A 23,620-nucleotide genomic window follows, 5' to 3' on the forward strand; every position below is an offset into this window, starting at 1 on the left:
ATTTAGCTGTAGTGGGGCCATTTAGCTGTAAGATCTGGCTTTGGTTCTGTTAAGCCCTTAGAGTAATGAATTTCAGAGTCAAGTATCGGGAAGCTGTATGTCTTTTCAGAAATGCACATGTCTTCTTTAGCATGTCATTGTGATTGCTTTTAATAAGATAGGCAATAAACTCATAACCTTTAGAAAAAGGAGCATCTGTAAATTCAGATTTCACTATTTCAGAGTCAGGCAGACCACGATTTAGCCTAAAGATTGTGCTGCGGATGCGGCCTGTGCAGTTCCGGGAGAAAGTCACTGTCTTGGGCATTGCGGTCTGGTATCAGGTAAGCACTATTGAAAGCCTCACACTTTTGGGGGGTCTGAAGCCTTGTGCTGTCAATGCTATCTGGTTCAAGTACAATTAGAATGCATTCTTCAAGCAGTACTTCATCAGATATGGTTATCTCAAGCTTACAGTTCTCGGGCAGATATGACTTCGATGTGTTCTTGCCAGCAGAACCCCGACAGGCCAAACTATGCGTTAAGCACTATTTTCCACAGCAACCCTTGCAGACAAAAAACAATACTTGAAATTACTTCTGGCATTTAATTTATAATTTCCTTTACATCTCTTTTGTATGTTTGTTTGCTCTTTTTAACTATGACATGCCATCTTGCTCGGATTGATAGAGCATACCTGTTTTGTTTAGAGCCGAGTCCCCAGCTGCTCGAGTTTGCCGTGTCAATAATGATAAAGCCATGGCATGATGTCTCCTTTATGTGTTTCCTTATCTCAGTGTTGAACATAATTGCCAGTTTCAGGGGCCTTAACATTTTATTTTATTAAAGGTCTGGATGATCCTTGCCTGACTCCGGGTTTGTGTACACCTCAATCCGACTCCCTGTCCGGTACCGAGGCCGCAGTGGTGCAGCGCTTGTGGACGATCCATCAACATCCTGAAAGGTCAACACTTCACCAAGCTGGGAAAATTGATCCTGATAGTCATCCCCAGGTAGTGAAATGAATGTACACTGAACTACAGAGGAATCGCACCCAAATGACTTTCCCGACATTAGTGTGGCCCCTCGGGCAGGAATTCCTTAGCAAACATGCTTTTTTGCATGGGGACTTTGGCATTTTTGCAAAACTTAAGCTTTCAACACTGGATTTTAAAGAGAACACTTAATAAAATGTAGCCAACAGGACTTATTTTTATGAGAGAGACTATCTGGATGAGCAACAAATGTCACATTGTGTCGTAAGCTGTTGAAGGAGCGATTCGCGCCATTTTAAGTGTTAATTTTGGGTAGCAGGCTTGTATCGGCTTGAAAGCTGCAAATTATTCCTCTCATCATAATAGCATTAATTATTTTAATTGCCATGTGTATGTTTAGATTGTAAGTGAAGCTTTGAATAATAATTTTCTTGAAAAAAATGATTTTATATGCTCTCAGTGAGTTTTTTGTGTGAAAAAAGTGCTTAAAATTAAAAAAGTCTCCTTTTTCATCAAGAAAAGTACACTGATTCACAATCAATACATTTAATTGGGCCTTTTGCTGATATATTGGTGAATTTTGCATGCAATGATACCATTTTTTGCCATAAAAGTTACGCGTAACAATAATTGGAGACACAAAATCAGCTGTCGTCACTTAGACTAAAAATCATGCATTCCGTCTTGACTGCGGCCAATTTAGTCACCGCTTTAAATTGCCATTTTAAGGCCTTTACCCCCATCCGCATGCACTGAAATTGCATATTCATGGTGGAAATAGTTCAAATCTCATGCGGAGAAAGTTTGAAAAAGATAGGACAAAGTTGAGTTCCCTTAAAGGTTACATTACACTAAATCATTGTGTATCCCTCCGTGGTCCATTCGAAAGTAGTGCCTATTTCTAAAGAGTTCCTTTTCTCTTCTTGAATATAAGCCATTTAACAATGTGAGACATGTCTTTTGTGGTTATTTGTATTATCCTGTATGTGTCTGGAGTACTTTGATGCCTTGGATTGGAAGCTAACTTAAAATATGGACTTTTGAGGGTGTGTTTTCTATTGTGTGGGGCTTTTGTCGAAATAAGGATTCCGAAACACGTTTTTCTACGGTGGGTTCATTCGACAGCGATTTACTTTCTTAGAAGTTTCGAGACGGTATGTTTTTGATTGCAATTATTGGAAGAGGACAGATCCATCTTTAAAATGATACCAGGTTCGAAAAAATTGATACGTTGAAAAGGCAAAAATAATGCTGTGAAAGTTGTCAGTTTTATAGTGGGACCCTATGGGAATCGGAATTAGTGTAATATTACCTTAAACTTTATAACACCAAGAAAACATTCTGACACGTAATCTTGTGCGTTAGGATAACCATAATTATATTTAAAGTAATCATTATAATTTTAATTAATATACGTTGGCACTGGAATATTGTCCTTTGGGATTTCGACCGCCAATGGGCAGTGGCATTGGTACACTGTGTTTCTAAACCCGAAGTCTACGTTATTTGCAGGGTTATAAAGACTGTCTTCTTCACGAACACTATGAATACAAAAGTTATTACAGTAAACCTGATTGAGAATTACAGTCGATATTTCGAATAAATAATCGCGATACAACTAAATACGTAAAACTACTAATAATGTTGTCGGTCACGTCCGATTACGCTATATGTTAAAACAGATGCGATTAAACGAAATCAAGATTCAATGAAACAAAAACACGGTACAATTTAACAATCGGATTTTACATAAATATAGTTTGGTCCTTATATTATGTTACCACTTATAATGTCCTGCGATATTAAAAATAGGTTTGAAACCATGAGTTCTCACAGCCATATCTAGAAGATATTACATTATACTGTAACCTCTAATATTCAACACACTTGCCAGAATTCGTCAACTACTACACTGGCATGTCATTTATATTAAATTATAAATCAGACACAACCGTTAATCAAATGTTTTGCGACATAAGTAAAGAGTAGGTTATATTACGACACGCATTTCACATGCTTAACGCTATGAAAAAAACATGCGATACTATGAACAATTCCGTATCTAAATTTAATATTTGTTGTAAACACAATTAGACGGTACTTCTTTCAAGAATTCTTGCATTTCAAGCTTAACATGTATATTATAATACAGTTTGTACCTCCAGCATCTTACAAATCCATGTAAATCGGGGTAGACGAAACCATCTCTATGTCGGAATAGCTTATAATCAAAAGACGCAATTCCGTCTAACTCGTCAAGGCGTTCAAGAGTTTGTTTATTTTTTATCACAAGTTCCAACGAGCTGGTCTCATACTGTCGAGTCATTATGCAACTAAAGCCATTTAGTAAGTAGATTTCTGTGTCGTCGTGATATTTATATGCATCACGTCGTATGCCTGGTAGCCCGAACTTTGATGAAATAATAATGTCAAATGCAATTAAAAAAATACGCACGACCATACTGAGTCATTGTTAGTTTTTTCAACGTTCGCGTACGCATAAAACAATTTACAATTATACTTCGCTTGCTATTACCCACGAGCTCCTGTAGTTGTGGTAATTAACAGCAAATCTGTTGTAGCTGTATTCGTAGTCAAGCTTTCCGTCCTCGTTTTGTCCGACATAAATGAAGCCTTCTCGACTTACTCCTCGACACATGTTTAATGTGTAGATTTCATTTCCGTTTCGAAAGGTAACACCACACTGGCATACACCTTCTGAAGACCGCGAACATGGTTCCGTTTCGATTTGAATCTTAAAGAGTAATGTAGCATTTAACGATTTATGTTGAACATATTCTCATGCAATATGTACGGTTCATAGCCTAAATTACCTTGAAACTACATGCTAGATTAGTCCACTGCTCGAACACGCATTCATTTGAGTTTTCCGAGCAATTTTCATTGAATTTTTAAATAATGACCGGTGTGAGATTTTTTTTTTATTAAAATAAATATAAAAAAATTCCAGCGATAAATTCTTAGTTTCGTGTTAAAAGGCGTATTTTGCAGTACATATAAGTTTTAATATAATAATGCTTATTGAATGAATGAATATTATAATAATGCATCTTATTGGAATGTCCAAACCTCTACTACATGAGATCTACTTTTTAACACCAGAAATTTGCCGACATCAAGCAAAGGAAACACGGCTCTGAAATGTATAATAACATTTTTTAGTAATTCATACTATTGATCAAACTGTCATAATATGCGCATGTGTTCACAAAGAGTATACACTTCTTTTTCTAGTTATTACCGCTCTTTCACCATTACGGACGTTGTCAATCCGGTGTCGTATGACAGAAAAGTTGTTTGTTCGACGGTCTGCTTTTGTCTTTAAATAACCTGTGTAATGGTAAGTTTATAAATGCAGACTTTTGACGATATACACTTTTGACGAAGAACATTTTTAAATAAATGATTGCTACAAACTGATACGTATAATATACCGGTCAAGTTATTAAATCGTTATAAATTTTCTTCTTATGGCCTTGTACGAATATAAGTCTTAATTTGTGTTTTGCTTTCCATTGATTTAAAGTTTACTAGATCATGTGATAAAAACACTCGCGTTTTACAATTTCAACATGTTAATAGAAATAAAATGTAGAAATGATTTTACATTTGACAACAAACTTAACTATCTCTACGTGTACAGGAAAATAGTATTCACCTTTAGCGTTGGAAGTGTGTATCCGTCCCACATCTTGTATTCAGACCTCAAAGGTGAGAATATGGCTGCCATTATTGCCGAATTCGGCGCGATATCCGAATCCAAAATGATGTTGTAACCTTCGGCGGCATTTAATCGAGTATAATAATTAACAGCAGAAACATAATGTAAGTAAGCACTTTCGATGTTTCCGTTGATCAGGCCTTGTCTAGTTAACCCCAAAACTGATATTCCACACAGATTTAAAGAAATTGATTCGTTTTGAAATGGGCATTGTCTAAATCCGGTCATGTCCCTTTTAATCAAACACGTATTGGCTGAACTAGACTTCACTGAGCGACATCCGATGGGTGTAGAGTATGCAGATGGTACAAGGAATGCACCGGCACCAGTTGCCATAACGGTCCACTACAACAATAATAGTAATGATACAATAGTAATACTTATCGCTAACAAAGTGTTCAGTTGTTTTTTTTTGAAGATATGGCAAATCAACAGCAAAACATCCCGACTACATACTTACCGATTTAATTCCAGTCTGAATCTGCGAACTAAAAAAGATGAAGACTTACTCCCAAATGGTCTTTCTGACCATTGGAAGGAACACTGAATCTGTAAAAAAAATGTGATAGACAATGTGTGTGTGGTGAGTACCTGATTTGTTTTGCTTTCTAGTTTTCAGTCGATGAACACGCATAATTATAAGTAAACATGAGTGTCATTATCAAATTGGAATGTGATTAACTGGTATACGTCACTCATTTATTACAAAGGTTTAAATAAAATAAAATGGCTAGAATGACAGTATCGGTAAAAGTATATTTTATGGCACGCATTAACGTTCTTAACTTACACTGAAACCAAATGTCGATTTCCCACAGGTTTGTTTGACATCATATTCAAACATATCGCTTTCGTTGAGTCTTTGCCTTTCGAAAGGACCTTTCGAAATGCAGTGTACCCCATCCACATACCTAAGTTCGAGTTTACAATAAAATTCGCTCACTAAATTGCCTGTTCTTGCATAAGATTGTGTTAGTGTCAAAGTTACGGCAAAGCATCACTTTTTATTATTTCTTATTACTAGAAAACAAATAAGTTGCATTATATGTGCATTTTGTAGTATATAAAAGCAATGATTCTATTAAAATATATTTCGGTTAGCAAAAAGTTCCTAATATAATTATTGAACACGACACATCAATCAAAAAATGAATTATAACATACCAGTGAACAGTATATAAAAAGCTGTCATTTTTAGTCGAATATCTGTCGCATTCTGGGCAATGATGATACGTATAAAAAGTAACACTGTTATATCTGTCAAGAGGATGACACCGATATACAACGTATGGTGTGTACATGTAGTAGTAGTATAAGTAGTAGTAGTAGTAGTAGTAGTAATAATAGTAGTAGTAGTTGTAGTAGTAGTAGATGTAGTAGTAGTAGTTGTAGTAGTAGTAGTAGTTGTAGCAGTAGTAGTAGTAGTAGTAGTAGTAGTAGTAATAGTAGTAGTAGTAGTAGTAGTAGTAGTAGTAGTAGTAGTAGTAGTAGTAGTAGTAGTAGTAGTAGTAGTAGTAGTAGTAGTAGTAGTAGTAGTAGTAGTAGTAGTAGTAGTAGTAGTAGTAGTAGTAGTAGTAGTAGTAGTAGTAGTAGCATTTATAGTAGTAGTAGTAATAGTAGTAATAGAAGAAAAAGAAAGAAAAGAAGAAGAAGTAGAAGTAGAAGTAAAAGTAGAAGCGATATTAGATAAAAGGATACTTTGTTATCGCAAATTTTGTTGTTGTTTTTTTTATTGGGAGTGTTGTTTTATTTAGATTATACAGTAAGTTTGTGCCAAAGTACGGCTTAGTTTTAATTATTGCAATATGTCAATCGGTTTGAGTTCCAATGCGTTTGAAAACAAACATCGTGGCGATAAACCGCTATATATATTCGCAATGTGTATAACTCAGCAGAATATTATTTCGTTTTTTTCACGAAACCATATTTGCTGTGTCTGTATAGTCATAGAACTCTGACTTTGTCTGCGAAACAAAACAGACAATCATGCGTTTCCGTAATGTCAGTAATCTATAATAATTTAAATTAACAACGACTTTGTTCATAAACAGTGAGCGAATGTTCAATCTGACATCATATTTAATTTAAATATTTTGAAAATATCATGCGTATAAATACAAAGTATATGCACTATTAAATAAACGTTAACAATTTGATATTACATCAAAGATACCTAATATGTTGTTTTCAGCCCCCAACAATTCACAAATTATTCGCTTATCTAATGTTTGCTAGGTCTCGCGTTGAACAAATTGGATTTGTTCAATGTCCAGAAGTTTTTCCATACCAATAATCTCGCCCATTTGTTGTTGAAGAATAACTCACATTTTATTTGCCGTCTTTGCCTTATGAACACATGTCACAGGTCACGGGTCATGGCATAATGTGAGTAAAGCCCCCCAAAAAATTGTTATTATCATTTCTTTTAGCTCCACAAGGCACATCTGATAGTGTTCGAGAGAATTCGTTGTGTAACGGTAGCGCCATGTGCACATGCAAAAAAGGATTGGCAGAACGTACTGATCAATGTGCTGCTGAATGTTGTATAAACATATCGTTTAATTCAAATTGAACTCAATTAATTTATGAAATACGAGTTTCTGAAAAAATTTGATTATTGACATACTTTGTTTTATGTATTTTGCATTTAGGTGAAGCATGTGAAGAACAGGTCAAAGTATTGCCTGACCTGTATCGCCGCTCTCCGTCGTATTAACTCACCCTTACTGAGCCGCCAATACGCGATGCCCTTTTGAAAAACACTTGGTTCAACATCGGAACAAAAATGGTTAGTCACAAAGAGCAACTTAAAGAACGTTTACCAGGAGCATGTGGGACCTATTATCCAATATATCTCGTTGGTATGTCATGCTTTTGTTATGAATCGACAGTTTTATCACAATATCACATTCGTGTTTAAATATTATCCTTTCTGACAATTGATAAGTGTCTGAAAACAAAACAATATAAGGGCATATCTATATATAGTAATATAAAATCAAACTGATCAAGTTCAGCTAGACGATGGCTCCCAAATCATGAAGCTGGTGCATATAGGAGGTGTGGAAGAACAGATCATCACACGCAACATGTAGGTTCAGATACGCAAATGTGGATCCGAGTACTTGGTGAAGCTGCAGAATCCAGCTGTTGCCTTCGCTACTTATTGTATAGGTATGCAATCATTGATCCTATCATTTGATCATCCTTGTTGCGCGGATAGCAATCAGCGCGTTTTTCACTATCAAAATGTGGTCTTTTTTCTGATATGACACACATACAAACGTCTTTATCTGTGATACAGTTGAGCCTTTATTTTTTAAGGTTGATATATCTTTACAGCAGCTAAAGCCAAAATATCTCCTAAGGCAAATTTCACGCATCAACTTAATTTATATGTTTGTATGTTTTTGTGTGTGTTGTTTGCACGGAACGATATTGTATAGTCAATTTGTTGCATGCCTTATATAAAGCATTAAACGTGAATTTCTATTGCGATGCAGTTTTCTTCAGTTTCACGAAGAAACGGTGGTACATAAGAATTGTCACAATCGCCTTACATGTTACATGTTTTACGTTTTTAACTATCTGATCGCATTGCGATGCATATAAACAAAAGATCGAAATCGACAATCCGATTGCAATACAATCTTTTAAGACCTCGATCTTTATGCAATAATGTTGACAATTATTACATTCGTTACATTACGTTATACAAAAACTGTTAATACAATCATCATACAACGAGAAGACTAAGTGCACTTTACTAACAGTAAATTTAGATTAAATATTTTATTGTGTTTAACTGCGTTTTATAAGGGTTTTTTTCTTTGATGTCAAACGGTAGACACCTAAGAGTTGTTAGTTTCGGGTGGTAACTCGACTGAGAGGTGGACGAATCTTCATCAATTTCTAGAGTTTCGAACTGACTATGACTTTCTTTTATCCACCGATGTGTACACACCATACGTTGTCTTTCGTTGTCATCCTTCGGACAGATATCAGAGTCCTTGGTATTATATGTATCGAAATTGCAATAGTTGCAAGAACGACGGATATCTGTATACTGTTCACTGGTATGTTAGTACTCACTCTGCCTTTGAAGTATATGATTGCTTTGATATACTAAAAATGCAAATAAAATGCACATTATATGTTGTCTGATAATAGGAAATAATAAATAAATGTGACGTGTTTACCGCTGGTATAATTTTCTGCAAGAAAATGCAATTCTAATTGACATTAACAGAAAGCAATTTGCTTGAAAATGATGTCAAACAAACCTGCGGGAAATCGACATTCGGCTTCAGTGTAAGTCCTATACGTTTATGCGTGTCACAATAAGAAATACTTTTAAAATGATAGTAACATATCCTTAATGTTATGTTAGTTGAACCTTTTTAATTATTGGTGGCAAATATCAGTACAACACAATCCAATTGTGCACTTGCAATCTGGTTTACATGCAATTTATTTTGTATTTTAAAAATACACATTTGACAATTTTACTTGCTTTGGAACACTCGAATTTTTATCCAAAAAGAAAACATAAAACTAATAAAATATTAAGTATACAAATATGTGGTAATCACAACATATTGCAAATCACATTGACTCAAAATTAATGAAACCGTTAACCTGAGTCGAATGAACGTCATGCAAAAATACTGTGAAACGCCCAGTCATATAAAGAGCATGTTTTGTTGAGGTGTTACTAGAATGCAAAAAACAAAGGCAACCACCTAACGCACATCGTCAAACTCATTAATAGATTCAGTGCTCCTTCCAATGGTCTGAAAGAACAATGGTGATAAGTCTTCACCAATTTTTAGTCAACGGATTCAGACTGGACTTACATCGGTAAGTTTAGACTTTACTGTTAATCTACCACTGGATTTTCCAGGGTTGATCTAGGGAAACCGGGAACTTAACGACTTACTTTATTATCATTATTATTATGATTATTATCATGAGTAATATTATTATTATTATTATTATTATTAGTATTATTATTATTATTATTATTATTATTATTATTATTATTATTATTATTATGTTGTTGTTGTTGTTGTTGTTGTTGTAGTGGACTGTAATATCATCAGGTGACGGGGTCTTTTATGTTCCATCTGTATACTCCATACCTATCGGATGTCCATCAGCCAACACTAGTTCAGAGAAAACGTGTTTGCTTAAATGGGAAATGACCGGTCTTCGACAATGCCCATTTAGAAGCGAATCAAATTCTTCGAAACTGTGTGGAATGTCAGTTTTGGGATTAACGAAACAAGGCTCGACCAATACGGAGAATTCTGTAGAAACTTACTTCACACTTGTCTACAATAGTACTTATAAAACTAAAATAACCGAGGACGTAACGGCGGTCAATGGTTTCAAAATCATTTTTGATTCAGAGGTTCAGCCAAATTCTGGAATAATGGCAGCCATATTCTCTCCATTGAGGTCTGAACACTTGATGTGGGATGGATATACAATACCAACGATACGGGTAAATACGTGTTGAACAATTACAGATCGTCTTATTTAGTAGCGAAATGACTTTCTTATAGCATGTTGAAATAATGAAACGCGGGTGATTGTATCATCTTATCTAGTGACGTCTAATTTCAATGGACATCGAACTGCTCATTTGAACTTATATATGTATAAGGCAATAAGAACACACTAAGAAGCGATTTAACAACTTGACGGGTATATTATGATTGTATTTTTGTAATTATCATTTATTTGGAAGTATGCTTTCGTCGAAACTAGTATATAGAATGGTAGTCTTTTGGAACACACGCGACTATTATGCAAATGATATCAAAAGTAGGAATCAGTAGGTATATATTATTATATATTTCAGGGGCGCGTTTCCTTTGTTTGACGTCGGCGAATTTCTGATGTTTAAAAGCAGATTTCATGAAGTAGAGGTTTGCACATAAATATCTTATACATTATTAAAAAATATTTTACTTTTTATAAACACTTTTGTAGTAAAGCATGTATAAACCGCATAACTCGCCAATAATAATGACAAAAATAGTCGCTTACAGAAACATACATTTATACATCTCAATGAGGAATAACGCTACGCTACATCGGTCATACTTTACACAGTCAAAGAACATTGCTCAAGAAAACTCAAAGTAGTATTTTTTGTGAAGCAGACCTTGGAAAATGTCGTTTAATTGAAAGTGCGGCCATTTAATATAAATATTACAGATTGCATGATATGAATATATATCCAAAACCTTGAGTCAGTCGGTCATTGTCATTCACTCGTAAGATTGCTTTTTAAGATTCAAATTGAAACGGAACCATGTTCGCGGTCTTCAGAAGGTGTTTGCTTGTGTGGTGTGACCTTTCGAAACGGAAATGAAATCTACACATTGAACATATGTCGAGGGGTTAGTCGAGAAGGTTTCATTTATATCGGCGAAAATGAGGACGGAAAACTTGACTACGAGTACAGTTACAACAGTTTGGCGAATAGTTATTTAAACTACTATAGGGTAATATACAATAACGGAAAACTTGTATCATATAACATCTACGTTTGCGCGGAATTAACCAATTTTGACTAATTATCAAAAGGTGGATATGTATTAAATTAAGCATTATTTTATTACATTGAAGTACTGGCCAGAGCTACGAGGCATACAACGTGAGCGTTACCTATTCCACGATGACACAGAAATCAACTTACGAAATGGCTTTAGTTGCATAATCACTCGAAATTATGAGACAAAATCCTTGGAACTTGTGATAAAAAATAAACAAACTCTTGAACACCTTGAAGAGTTAGACGGAATTGCGTCTTTTGAATTTAAGCAATTCCGACATAGAGATGGTTCCTTCTACTCAGATACGCGAGGATTTGTTAGCAGCTGGGGGTATGCCACTGTAACATATTTACTGTATTATATTATAAAAATTGAAATGCACGGATTCTAGAAAGAAGTACGCGATAAAAACGAATACTCAACTGAGAAACGGAATTATTCATAGTATCGCATCTTTCTAATTTACGCATATATCAGATTGTAAAGTATTGTGTGCACTGTATTACCTACTCTTAACCGTGGTCGTTAGACTGTTTACAATTGTGCCTGAGTCATTACTTAAATTTAATAAATTTGATAATTTATCTTACGATACACTAGTGTAAGACTTAATTAATAAATATAACTCTGTTGAACCTTAGCGATTACCGTCAAACCAACGCCGTTCGGTAAGGTGTGCATATCTTTGCGATATGTTTTTAAACATATTTGGATGCAAACCTATTCGTTTAACCGCGAATTTTAAATGTTTAAATATTAGAGTGACTGAAACATACAATTGTAAAATCTGATCTTTTCGTGGCAAACAATTCTTTTCGTGGAAACTCGTTTTCGTTTACTTAAATCGCGATTTCATTTACACGAATCCTTGTTTAAGATATAAAGTAATCGGACGGGACCGGCAACACTATTCGTGGTTCCACATTAATGTGTGATTATTTATTTCGAAATATCGACTTCACATTTTCAAGCAGGTTGATTGTTATAACCGTTTTATATACATAGAGTTCCTGAAGGCGACAGTCTCCATAATACAGCAAATCACGTAGACTTCGGGTTCACTAACACAGTGTACCAATGCCATTGCCGATTGGCGGTCGAAATCCCAAAGGACGATATTCTAGTTCCCACTTATTTCAATTACGATTACAGTCGTTATTACCAGCTATATTTTAACCGAAAATTTATTACTGAACGTTTTCTTGGAGTAATTAAATGTTCGTTGAAGCAGCCATGCCAGGCTGATACAGAGGGCTTTGAATGGCCTTATTCAACAGTTGAAAGCGGTGTATGGATAACACACGTTGGTATAGTGACACACCAGTTTCATCTTAAATGTTCATATAATTCTTTGCCTGTCAAGAAGCACTTGGTTGAATGGTAAGTGAATTTTAAAACGTCCTGAATCAGATATTGTGTATTATCCTGTCATACGCATTTAAGTCAGCCTAATAACAAGGTAACCTGATAACCCAAAAGTTATTAGGCTAGTTGACCACGTGACCCCAAATATCCGTCAGTCGCTCTCCGGTGACGAACTACTTTTTTCTATTTGTAAAATACCAAATACATGTAAAGTACTGTTTGTTAAAACATGCATATATTGTTTTGCTTTGGGTGGATTTGATTTGTGTTGACCGAGAGTTTGTAAATAAAACATTCAAAATAGCAAAACATTGTGTTAAAATAGTACTATGTGTAACCTACTGTTTATCAAGCGCTTAAGCACTATGATCGCTGTAACCGCTGTAAACATCGTCTGCTGTACATATACATAGCCAGTTGACATAGGATTTAACTGTATTTAATTTATTTATGTTATATGGCTGGATTAACAAAATTGAACTGGAACTATTTTTCGCTGCGCATGCCTTTTCATCTGGTAATACAAAAATATAGTGTGACGTAAGGAAATCTACACAATATCAAACAAGTATGGAACACCACTTGGGATTTATGTACGAATGTTGTAAATGTGAAATGATAATAGAATAATAGATTGGTGACGTGGATGGAGAATGGTTATCTGGCTCGTCGGAGGATCTTATCGGGTGAGCCGAAAATTCCACCGCCTTGCCAGATAACCATTCTCCATCCACGTCACCAACCTATTATTCTTTATATATTGTCAACTTTACAAACGTCAAATAAAATAAGTATTTATCCATGATTTGTTTGCCGTTATTTGTATGATTATTATTTTAAATGACCGTGCAGGTACGCAGGGGCATCATTACTGAAAAGATTCCCCGTGGATGACCCTTTCCCATTTTTTATCCCAGCGCAAGCGTTCCGGGAGTCTGGGGACGAATGTGATCTAGATAAGGTGGTTATTTAGATAGTTTCATTGTACATACAAAGCGTATTTGAATAAAAAATAAACAACCTATGACTTGTAAACAAAAGCATATATGCCGCATCGTGTTGAAGCCATTTTAAACGACGCCGTTTAAAGTTAAATAACACTCAAACAACCGATACAGCATGTTTATATTTTATTTTGTCACGTAATTATGTATTGTTCGTGGACACAATTACAAACAAAGTTCATTTCCGTTTTCATCGTGATTTATTTCTGTTGAATATATTCTAACACAACGCTTCTAATGTTCATGAAGTACAATTTTACAGCGCGGCGGCCAATTGGCCGCCACGTCAAGAAAGCGTGACTGCTCTACTCGATTGTCAAACTAGAACTCTAGCATCCCTTCTTACAACAAAGCGCAACACCTACCGCATGTCACAGCCGAAGAGTGCAAAATACAATTATCCTTTTGGGAACATTTCATTTGCATACTTGATCATACAAACAGATGCTCTCTATGGACAAACCACATTAGTAGTGTGAAACCTAACACTCCTATAATCGATTACGTGAACCCCGATACCCATAAGATACACACTCAATCCGAACTTACATTTGTTATGTACATTGGGAAATTGGATATTTCAATTATTTAAATTTCATTATATAACATATCTGAATTGGGGCTTGTTATGTACGAGCCGAATTGTTAATCAAGGGCTGAGACAAATCAACATATGTTCCCGATAATTGAATTACATTGGAGAAATGATACCATACTTCCATAATCAATTTTTCAAACTTCATTACATACCCCATCCGAAGACATCTGTTATGTTAATTCCTAAATACCCACAACATACAGCTACTTTACAAGATGAACTCTCAAATAGTTTGATCACTTTAAACTTTTAACTTCTGTTTACGTATAAGATAGAAATATTGATGTAAATAACCTTTCAACATTTTCTTACATATCAGTAATTATAACAGTTACAAATTAATTTCTCAAACATATTATTAAAATATTTCCCTATTATTAAATCTACCTGTACTTAAATTTCTATCATAAGAATAAACAATATGGTTATGTCACAATTTTATTACCTATGTGCATATGAAGTAATATGGAGATTTTGCTGATCAATTTATTGAAATGTGTTTACGCTGCAACAATTTCATTTTCAGATACGCTGTGCTGTCACTGTATACGATCTTCACGGAGTAAAGGCTGGCCCAGCTTCATTCAGTGAATACGTGTTATTGCTCAAGGACAACACCCGCATGGTAAGTACATATAAGTTAAAATTACAACAGTTGTTTAGGCCGAGCTACGATTGTTAATCATGTATATATTTTATTACCAGACATTGATTACACGAACCTGCGTTATTGATCGCCGTTGCTACACCGAGAACTCCACAAATCCGAACGATAACACGTTTGTGTGTTATCCCTATATCGATCCCTGTTTATGGATACGGAATCTTACTTTCCCTCGAGGTACGGTTTTCGTCATTAATGAATAAAGTAGATTGCGTCTATTTGATTGTTTGCGATATTTTATTGTGATATAACACTCTAAACCATGTTATTTTACCAGCTGGTCTTCCATTTTGAGCGATGTGTTGTTTGCGAATAAGCATTTACATGTATATACAAATACTATCGCCTAGTTCCTGGCGACGGCTGTATCCCTTCTGTGACCTCATTGATGGAGTAGCCTTTTGTGATCTGGCCACGAACAGGTGCACATGCGCAGAAACACATACAGCATCCAGTAAAGCATGTGTCTCTAAACGTAAGCAACTCATTAAACTAACCTCATCCAGTATATCATAGATCCCTATAGGACTTACAGTATCCAGTAGAGCATGTGCCCCTTTAGGTAATCATCACATAACACATTCTGCATCTGGTTGAATTCGAAACCCTAACTTTAGGTAAGCATCACATAACACATAACGCATCAAGTAAAGCATGTTCCTCTATAGGTATCACATAATACATACCGCATCAAGTAAAGCATGTTGCCCTATAGGTAAGCATCACATAATACATAACGCATCCCGTAGACCATGCACCCCTATAGGTAAGCGACACATAACACCGAATCCCGTAGAGTATGTACGCCTAAAGGTAAGCATCTCATTACACTACCGCATCTAGCATAGCATATACCCCAATACGTAGGCAGTACATAACAAATATCGCATCCCGTAGAGTATGTACGCCTATATGTAAGCATTACATAACTTATACAGCATCCAGTAGAGAATATAACTTATAGGTAAGCATCGCATAAAATATACCGCATTAAGAAGAACATGTTTCCCTATAGGTAGGGATTAAATAATACATATTGCATCCCGTGGAGTATATACGCCTAAAAATAAGCATCATATAATTCAAACTACATCTAATATATCGTATATCATTAAAGGTAGGCATCACATGAATGATTTTGATTATTTCAATGTGAAGCAACATTTGTATACAATATTTATATTATTTTGCTATATGCAGTAGTCAGTAAAGAAAATTACTTGAAATCATGCTAAATAATATAAATATCTGAACCAGTAAAATTTTGCTAGATAACACGAAAACAATCGTCTTTCGAATAGGTATTGTGTTCAAATAAATAGTAAAAAAAGTGAATATATTAATACAGAAAAACATCAAATATGTGAAACATTATACACGTTGGACACAATCAAGAGTAATTTTGACTTCCATAACGTCGTGTTTTATTATATTTGTTTTTGACTGTGCACGCCATCAAGTTATGGGGCAACCCCCATAGCACTAAATTTTCTAATTTGATCGACAGTTACCCAAAACGTAGCAGTAATCGTCCAAAACTTTTCCGTTTGAAAATGATTATTTAGTTGTATTATACGGTTATTTAATCAATTTGCATTTTCAGAACATGTGTTATTTCTGTTTTCAAAGAAAACGCAAGTAATGTGTGTTAACTTACCTTGTACTATTCGATGAATTTGACTACATGTGTATATTGGTTCTCACAATACGATCGTTGTCAAGGATTCATACCGAAATGTCTGTATGGGCTTTGATTTCATAGATAAATATAAAAGTTATTTACTTATAACACGACACTAATCTGTCATGACTCTATAAGAATTTCAATATAGAGTTTGCACCAGTTTACATGTCTATAGACGTTTGAACTATTCAACCTTTTCTTTAGCTACTGGAGAAGCCAAACACGACACCATCTATTTAGAAAGTCTATTTTGATAACAATTAAAACATGTTATATCGTCTGCACATATTGCACTGTTCTATTGAGTATGTATTATATCAATTGTTAAAATCAGTTAAGATTTGCAATAAGTGTCAATAATATTACCACAGGTTGTACAGCCCAAGACGCTTCAAATTGTTATCGAATACGGTTAACAGAATGCGGAGCAAATAATGTATGCAACTGTACAAATAACGCTGATATGAATGTCACAACAGGAAAATGTGAAATTAAAAGTATGCAATTCACGAAAAAATGTTTGTAGTAATTAATATTTTCATATCCGCCTGCAACAAAGCTATTGTTATTATAACAATTATTATAACTAATGTACAATATATAAATACTATTATATTAACAGTATTTAAAGTTCTACGATTTTAATATAGAAAACACGTAATCGTTACAGCTCTTTAAACGCAGTGTAACAATCTGATCGAGTATTTTTTTTAGATGAAACTAATATATTATATTGTTTTAAATTCAGAACTCGGAAGGGACTGTATTTCACACGGTGATTGCCAACACATTAGTTATGCTTTATGTGACTACAATACGAACGCCAAATGCGTTTGTGACGGCCACTTTAAGCCTACCAATGGTTATTGTTCACGTTATGGTATGTATGCTTCTTGTTTCAATCTGTATCTCTGTATTTGTATCAAATTGTATAAATCACAAATATATAGGAATAATGAATCTCCGAGAACATTACTAGGAGAGAAAGTCCCGCTTGTCCCTTATTTAAAGCATATTGCTAATACAATATAGTACATTAATAACTTTACGACACTCAGCATATCAAGTTGAGATCAAATTGGAAAGGAATAATGCTTAAGTTTATGGAAGAACACACTAATGGCACATACTTTCAATTGAAACAGTTCCTGGAGACAATTGCGAACCGGGCAGTAACGATTGTGCAAACATTAAATATTACGCCTTCTGTAACCAAGACACAAGTAAATGCAGCTGCTACGACACGCAATCAGAGATTGGTGGAAATTGTCAAACAATGTGTATGCATGTTTTAATCAATCATGTATTAAAAAACTTCGTACATGTATAACTTTATTGACTTCATCGAAATGTACATGGTAAGGCGGTGAATAAATCTGCCATATGTTATAAAATGATGAATATTGAGAAAACACAGTAAGTTTTATCAAATTACAAGGGTTATATATCTCTACAAAAGTATGGTTACAAACTGTAATACATATCAAGTAATCGAAATACATCAGTTGCTTGTCGTTCTAGTTTATTTTTCGTTGGAATGTTTTATTTTTATTTTTTGTTAGCCTGTTCACGAGAGAATCAGTCACAGTGTGATTTCGTGACTAATTCTGTTTGCCGCAACGATATTTGCACATGCTCCGTCTCATCGGAATTAAATACTAAAACCGGAAAATGCCAAGGGAAAGGTAAGATGACAAACTAAACTGTGTGGCCACGACATGGCATGATAAGTAAAAGTCAAATACATATTTGATACCAAACCAATATGATATGTGCTTGCATACCTTTCAACAACTAAATAGAGCTCTCTGACTCATATAATAAATGTACATAATATCGTATACAAGTGGTTAATTCAAAATTGCAGGCATAGGAGATACTTGCTACAGCGGTGAAATGTGTGCATTGATTAAGGACGCCATATGCGATCTGGACAATAACGTATGAACATGTGGAGACCGCAAAAAGGTTGTTGGAAAGTCTTGCATTCCGAAAGGTAACACATTAATACGTATAATCCTATTGTGAAACCGCCATTTTTGTTTTGCGTACATTTTAACAAATGTGTGTTATTCTGTCATCCAACTTTGTATGTTTATCGACAATTTTTTGGCGAATCATTTTCAAATGACGTTAAAATTCCGTAAATTTGTTTATACACCGCTCTAAGTAGGACGTTCAGGAAAGGCATGTGCTCCACTATTTCTGTATACCGCACACACAGGATGATACACTAGAAGTAGGACATTGATGAGTCGATTGATACATGGATTCGTTTGTATAGTCAGCATATTTTGTTCCGCTAAAAATGGGCGACTTGCGGTATGTTTTGAGTTGAAGTTCTTAAATTAAGATTCCAGAACAACGCTGGTTGAGAAAACAAACACTAAGGAAAGCTCAAACACATTAGGATTTGCAGTAGGAATACCAGTTTCATTGTTTGTGTGCGTGTGTGGCTTGCTTGCTGGCTTCTTTATCCGAAAGAGAAGGAGACACTGAACGCGACACACCAAAGGTATTGCAATACATGTTTGAACATCATTGCGAATATATTTACACCTTGGTTAAATAAATAACGGTCACTTGAGAATAACGGTCAATTGCAGACAACGGTCAGTCAAGGTTCCCCCCGACGAAAATCACTTTATATATTACACTTGAGAATAACGGTCAACTGTCCATAACGGCCAACGTTCAGTATATTTCACTCTGAAAGTCATGTTTGAACTAAAAACAACGGTCACGCGTCAGTCGTTTCGAGTCGCGAAAATTAAGAATACAAACGAAACAGGTGCATGTAACAATAAGAAAGTGTATTAGAAGCACTTATCGGCTGCATTCATAACCACTAAGCATGTGCGCGTGGAAAGACAATAGATCTGTATCGCTGATACTGTGTTTAAAACAACACTATGCTGGCGAGTGTTGTTATATGAAGGCGATAAAATGATTAGTGATCGTCTGTTAAGGAAATATAAACATTGAATTGCAACGTTTATAATAAACTAAATATTTTTAACAAGATTTTTGCGTCTTTTTCTTTGAATTAGAACGATGCAGTTATACCGTAATTTCATTATATGACAGTTAATCCGCTTTTAAATTTGTTCGTACGTGACGTCAATGGCACGTGAAATCTTTACCTAGAAATACATCCCAATGAATGAGATACGAACTCTCTGATTTACTGAATGAACGAGATGCATGAGTAAACAACAATTGTACCGTTGATAAAGTCAAAGATTCGGTTTAAAAAATTAGTACAAGACATTATTCTGTATAATTAATAGAAATTATTAATATTATTTTGCTAAGTTATCGGCAATGAGCCTTTGTTTAACACTGTGTGCGAACGACTGGGTGGGAAAACGACGTGGCAATACTACCAACTGACCAACCATCTAAAACGTGGTGATCCAGGAATAGCGGTCACTCGTCGACAACGGTCACTTTGGGCATTTCCCTTGACTGGCCGCTGTTCTCAGTTTTGACTGTATACAATAATTGCCAATAAATGTGATGTAAAAAGCATTACATTATCAGTTTTAATTAATTCAAACAAACTGATGTAGTTTGCAAAGTAGTCGTTGATGGGACAAATCGTTGTCTTATGGACCATTCAATTTATTTTCAGAATTGAAGATGAAAATAACACAAAAATGCGTAAGTCGAAAGTGCACGATAATCCCGTGTATTTCACAAACGACTTCGTAACAATAGGTGTCTCTCCAGAAAAGAAAACGCCCGGCACTGTCTAAGAATAATATCGAGAGAAAAAAAACGCTTTATTATTAACTCTTCAACAAATTGTGCATGTGTATTGCTTTTCGTAATGTATCTAAACTTAGTAAATAGTATGTATTGATCTATGTGTTTTTTACTATCATGCAGCATAACATGCTTGCGAAAGTGTGTCTAAAATTATGTAATTTTTATATGTAAGTGCGATCGTTTGATTATGTTTATATTCGTGTATTTCCTTAGAAAATAATACAAAATAGTTGTTACACATTGAAACTTACATTTAATATATTACGCTATTACCTATGCTTATTTGTACCGTTGCATATCCATTTTTCAGATATTGGCAAGTTTATATTATTTAATTATATGTCATGTTGTATAAAATATGTCGCAGTTACATTAAAGTGATTGTCAACATTCTTCGATGAATGTATATCGATATACGTCCGAGGAGATTACTGTGAGAATATCAGTCAAAATTATCGGTACACATGCGCATGCATTATTTGTATAACCTTAAATAGTTTTTGTTTATTAACGAGCTTAAAAAAGCAGGTAATATTCAAGGATGAACCGTTGGTTTAAATGATGTTTATCAGGCGATAGCAGTACAGTCAAGACATGTTAAAGGCAAGTATTGTTAACAGTGGAGTATGTCTACAATTGTATATGTCCGTGACATGGCATATGCGATTCGATTCATCCTTATAATATAACTTATTTATCAGTGCCTGTATTGTGGTAAGATACCGTAATTACAATTCAATCTATAACAATATTGTTTTTATTGTTTATTTTTTTACGAAACACAGCTGACTAACATTTCATGTAAAAAAACTCATATAATAATATATACATTCACACTGATCAAACTTTAGTTCATTTTCTTAAAAAATGATTATGATAATTTAAGATAAGATCAGTATAATCTTACTAGTAATATCATACATTTTCACACATTCAGGTTTATTGAAATGATATCAGAAATCAAAACGAATGATGTCTTCTCAATTTAAGTATGGAAACTCAAAACGACTATATGGATTTATAAATGATTCTTTCACTTTAAAAAATATCAATACATTTATTAACCAGTTATTTCAACAGTGATTAAATCAATCATTAAATAAAAAATAAAGACACGGTCTTTCTTGTGTCTATTTATATTTAAATCAATGGTTTCCAAGCGTCGACATCAGAATGGTTGAGTCTGGGTAACTGATACAATATGCCTTGAGGTGCAGGCAAAAACACAAGGGATACAAATGCATGTATTAATAAAAAAGTGTGTGTCATACAACAGGTTAAACATGTATTAGTCAAACACATAGAGTTTTAATAATTAACGTTATAAATAATAATCCTCCTTAACAGAAACGAATGCAAACATTGTAAATCTCGCGCGTCTGTACTAGTTTACTGAACATATTTTTTTATAATATTTATAATTAGTCTTTAAAAGAAACTACTGAATGTATTAAATAATTTAGTTCTTAGTATCAGCTTCAGATGGAATTCATAAAGGATATTTGTTGGATTTGGTGGAATATCGATTTCATTTCACGAGTGATCATAAATATATATATTTTTTTTCTATGATCACGAGTGAATTGAAATCGGTATTCCGACGAATCCAACAACTTTTCTTTTTATTTTATGCTTTTTTTCACCGTTTGAATTGTAAAAGAATTTAACTGGAGAATCTCGCTTGAATAATGACGTCATTTCGTCGAAAAAATGACGTCATTTCATAGTAAAACTGTGAAAAATATCGATATTTTTCACTGTTTGAAACAGTGAAATATCAGTTTTATTTCACTGATATTTCTCTTTAAACAACCGGAAAGCCTAAAATAAAATATATTATTCATATAGATGACATATACCAAAATAACTGGACATAAATAAAGTCATATAAGCTTTATTCAATTAGACCAAATGTCAGTCTTTTTTTTTAATTCCAAATTATACTAAATTGAATTATTTTATTTAACAACAATTCAGTAAAATTGACTATTACGTAAAGCATACATTAATTCAACATTTTGTACAGCTTCATTTGACAACCTTAAGTCGAATCCGTAACTAGTTAAAGCTAGATCCATTTCCGAATGTCAATGGATCAAGCTTACTCGCTTGGTTTCAATGATAATATGTAACCTGTCGGAAACATATTTAAAGATAATTTAAGTAATGTCTTTTCAATGAACCTTACAAACGTTCACATGGTGAAAGAAAGAATGCCAACATAAGGCATCAATTGAAAAAAGATTATGAGATGAATGCAACGAAGTATTGAAAAAATAAAGGTAATTACAATTTATAAAGTATCTTATATTCCATTTCTGTTGCATCCTTGAACATAATTAATACTGTATGTTAAAATATTCTACGAATAAGAGATCGTCTGTATGAATGTGCAACTATTAATCGTAAATTTAGCAGTGCACATTTTCTTAATCCATTCATTGAAGATCTTTAAAACAAAGAAGGAATCCTAAAAAAACATAGACGTTTCTGCGATAAATGTAATTGATTTAAATGATCTTTAAAACAATAATCAGTGATAGCAATATCTCTAAGTTATTACCTCACTATGTTCGATATACGAAAACACCGCTAATATGTTATAAATGTAGTCAAACAGTTTAGTGTATTGTTTTCAATTGTAATTATGTAACTAAGTATTTAAAAATTATAATTCAACATGAGATTGTACTAGTTACAAATTACTGTACAGCCCTGTTGATTATCTATTGACATCTAATAACAGGTTATCTTAATGTTCGAGACAATTAAAACCTTATAAACTATTTGCGCAGAGGATCTAAATTTCGACTACGAACACTTATCAATGTGGATGACTGTATTAAAACAAACAAACATCATAGTATGGTTATTGCAAAGTGTTGAAATACAGTGATTACAAAAAGGAATGAAAATACTGTTTTTGTTCATTCCCAATTGAAAATTTAATTATTGCTTTGAACCGATAACATAGTGTTGTTTATCATTCTATATAATACAATCTCTTTGTGCATTGGTTAAATACCTTCAATCTAACTTAGTGTTGGTTGCTGTGGATAATGAAACCAACACTATTATTATTGTAGTTAGATTAGTCTAAACTCAAACTATTTCAATGGAACTTTCGAAACTACTTACATTCTGAATACAAAGTAGCCGTTATTCAACTAATTTCCGAACATGTTAATAAGTGTAGCTAAATTGAATGTGAAAATCAATAATAATTATACGAAATAATTCTCTCTTTATTGG

At 34.0% G+C, this 23,620-nt stretch overlaps 1 protein-coding gene and 2 long non-coding RNA genes across 5 annotated transcripts in view; 2 read left to right on the forward strand and 1 right to left on the reverse strand.

Annotated features, from left to right (window-relative positions):
- Nucleotides 1–23,620, reverse strand: part of LOC127838090 (26S proteasome non-ATPase regulatory subunit 5-like) — a 158,837-nt gene that overhangs the window by 53,130 nt on the left and 82,087 nt on the right. The gene's annotated exons all lie outside the window — the stretch shown is intronic.
- The window catches only part of LOC127838094 (uncharacterized), a 25,391-nt gene continuing 1,985 nt past the window's right edge, over nt 215–23,620 (forward strand). The window contains exons 1-2 of the long non-coding RNA XR_008029655.1: nt 215–323; nt 829–992. This is a non-coding gene — a long non-coding RNA (uncharacterized LOC127838094). The remainder of the gene's footprint in view (nt 324–828; nt 993–23,620) is intronic.
- LOC127838104 (uncharacterized) lies at nt 15,028–17,071 on the forward strand. The gene is made up of 3 exons (XR_008029667.1): nt 15,028–15,090; nt 15,264–15,388; nt 16,969–17,071. It is a non-coding gene; the product is annotated as an uncharacterized LOC127838104 (long non-coding RNA).

The sequence above is a fragment of the Dreissena polymorpha genome, chromosome 7 (genome assembly GCF_020536995.1).
Source record: "Dreissena polymorpha isolate Duluth1 chromosome 7, UMN_Dpol_1.0, whole genome shotgun sequence".
Classification (NCBI taxonomy): Eukaryota; Metazoa; Mollusca; class Bivalvia; order Myida; family Dreissenidae; genus Dreissena; species Dreissena polymorpha.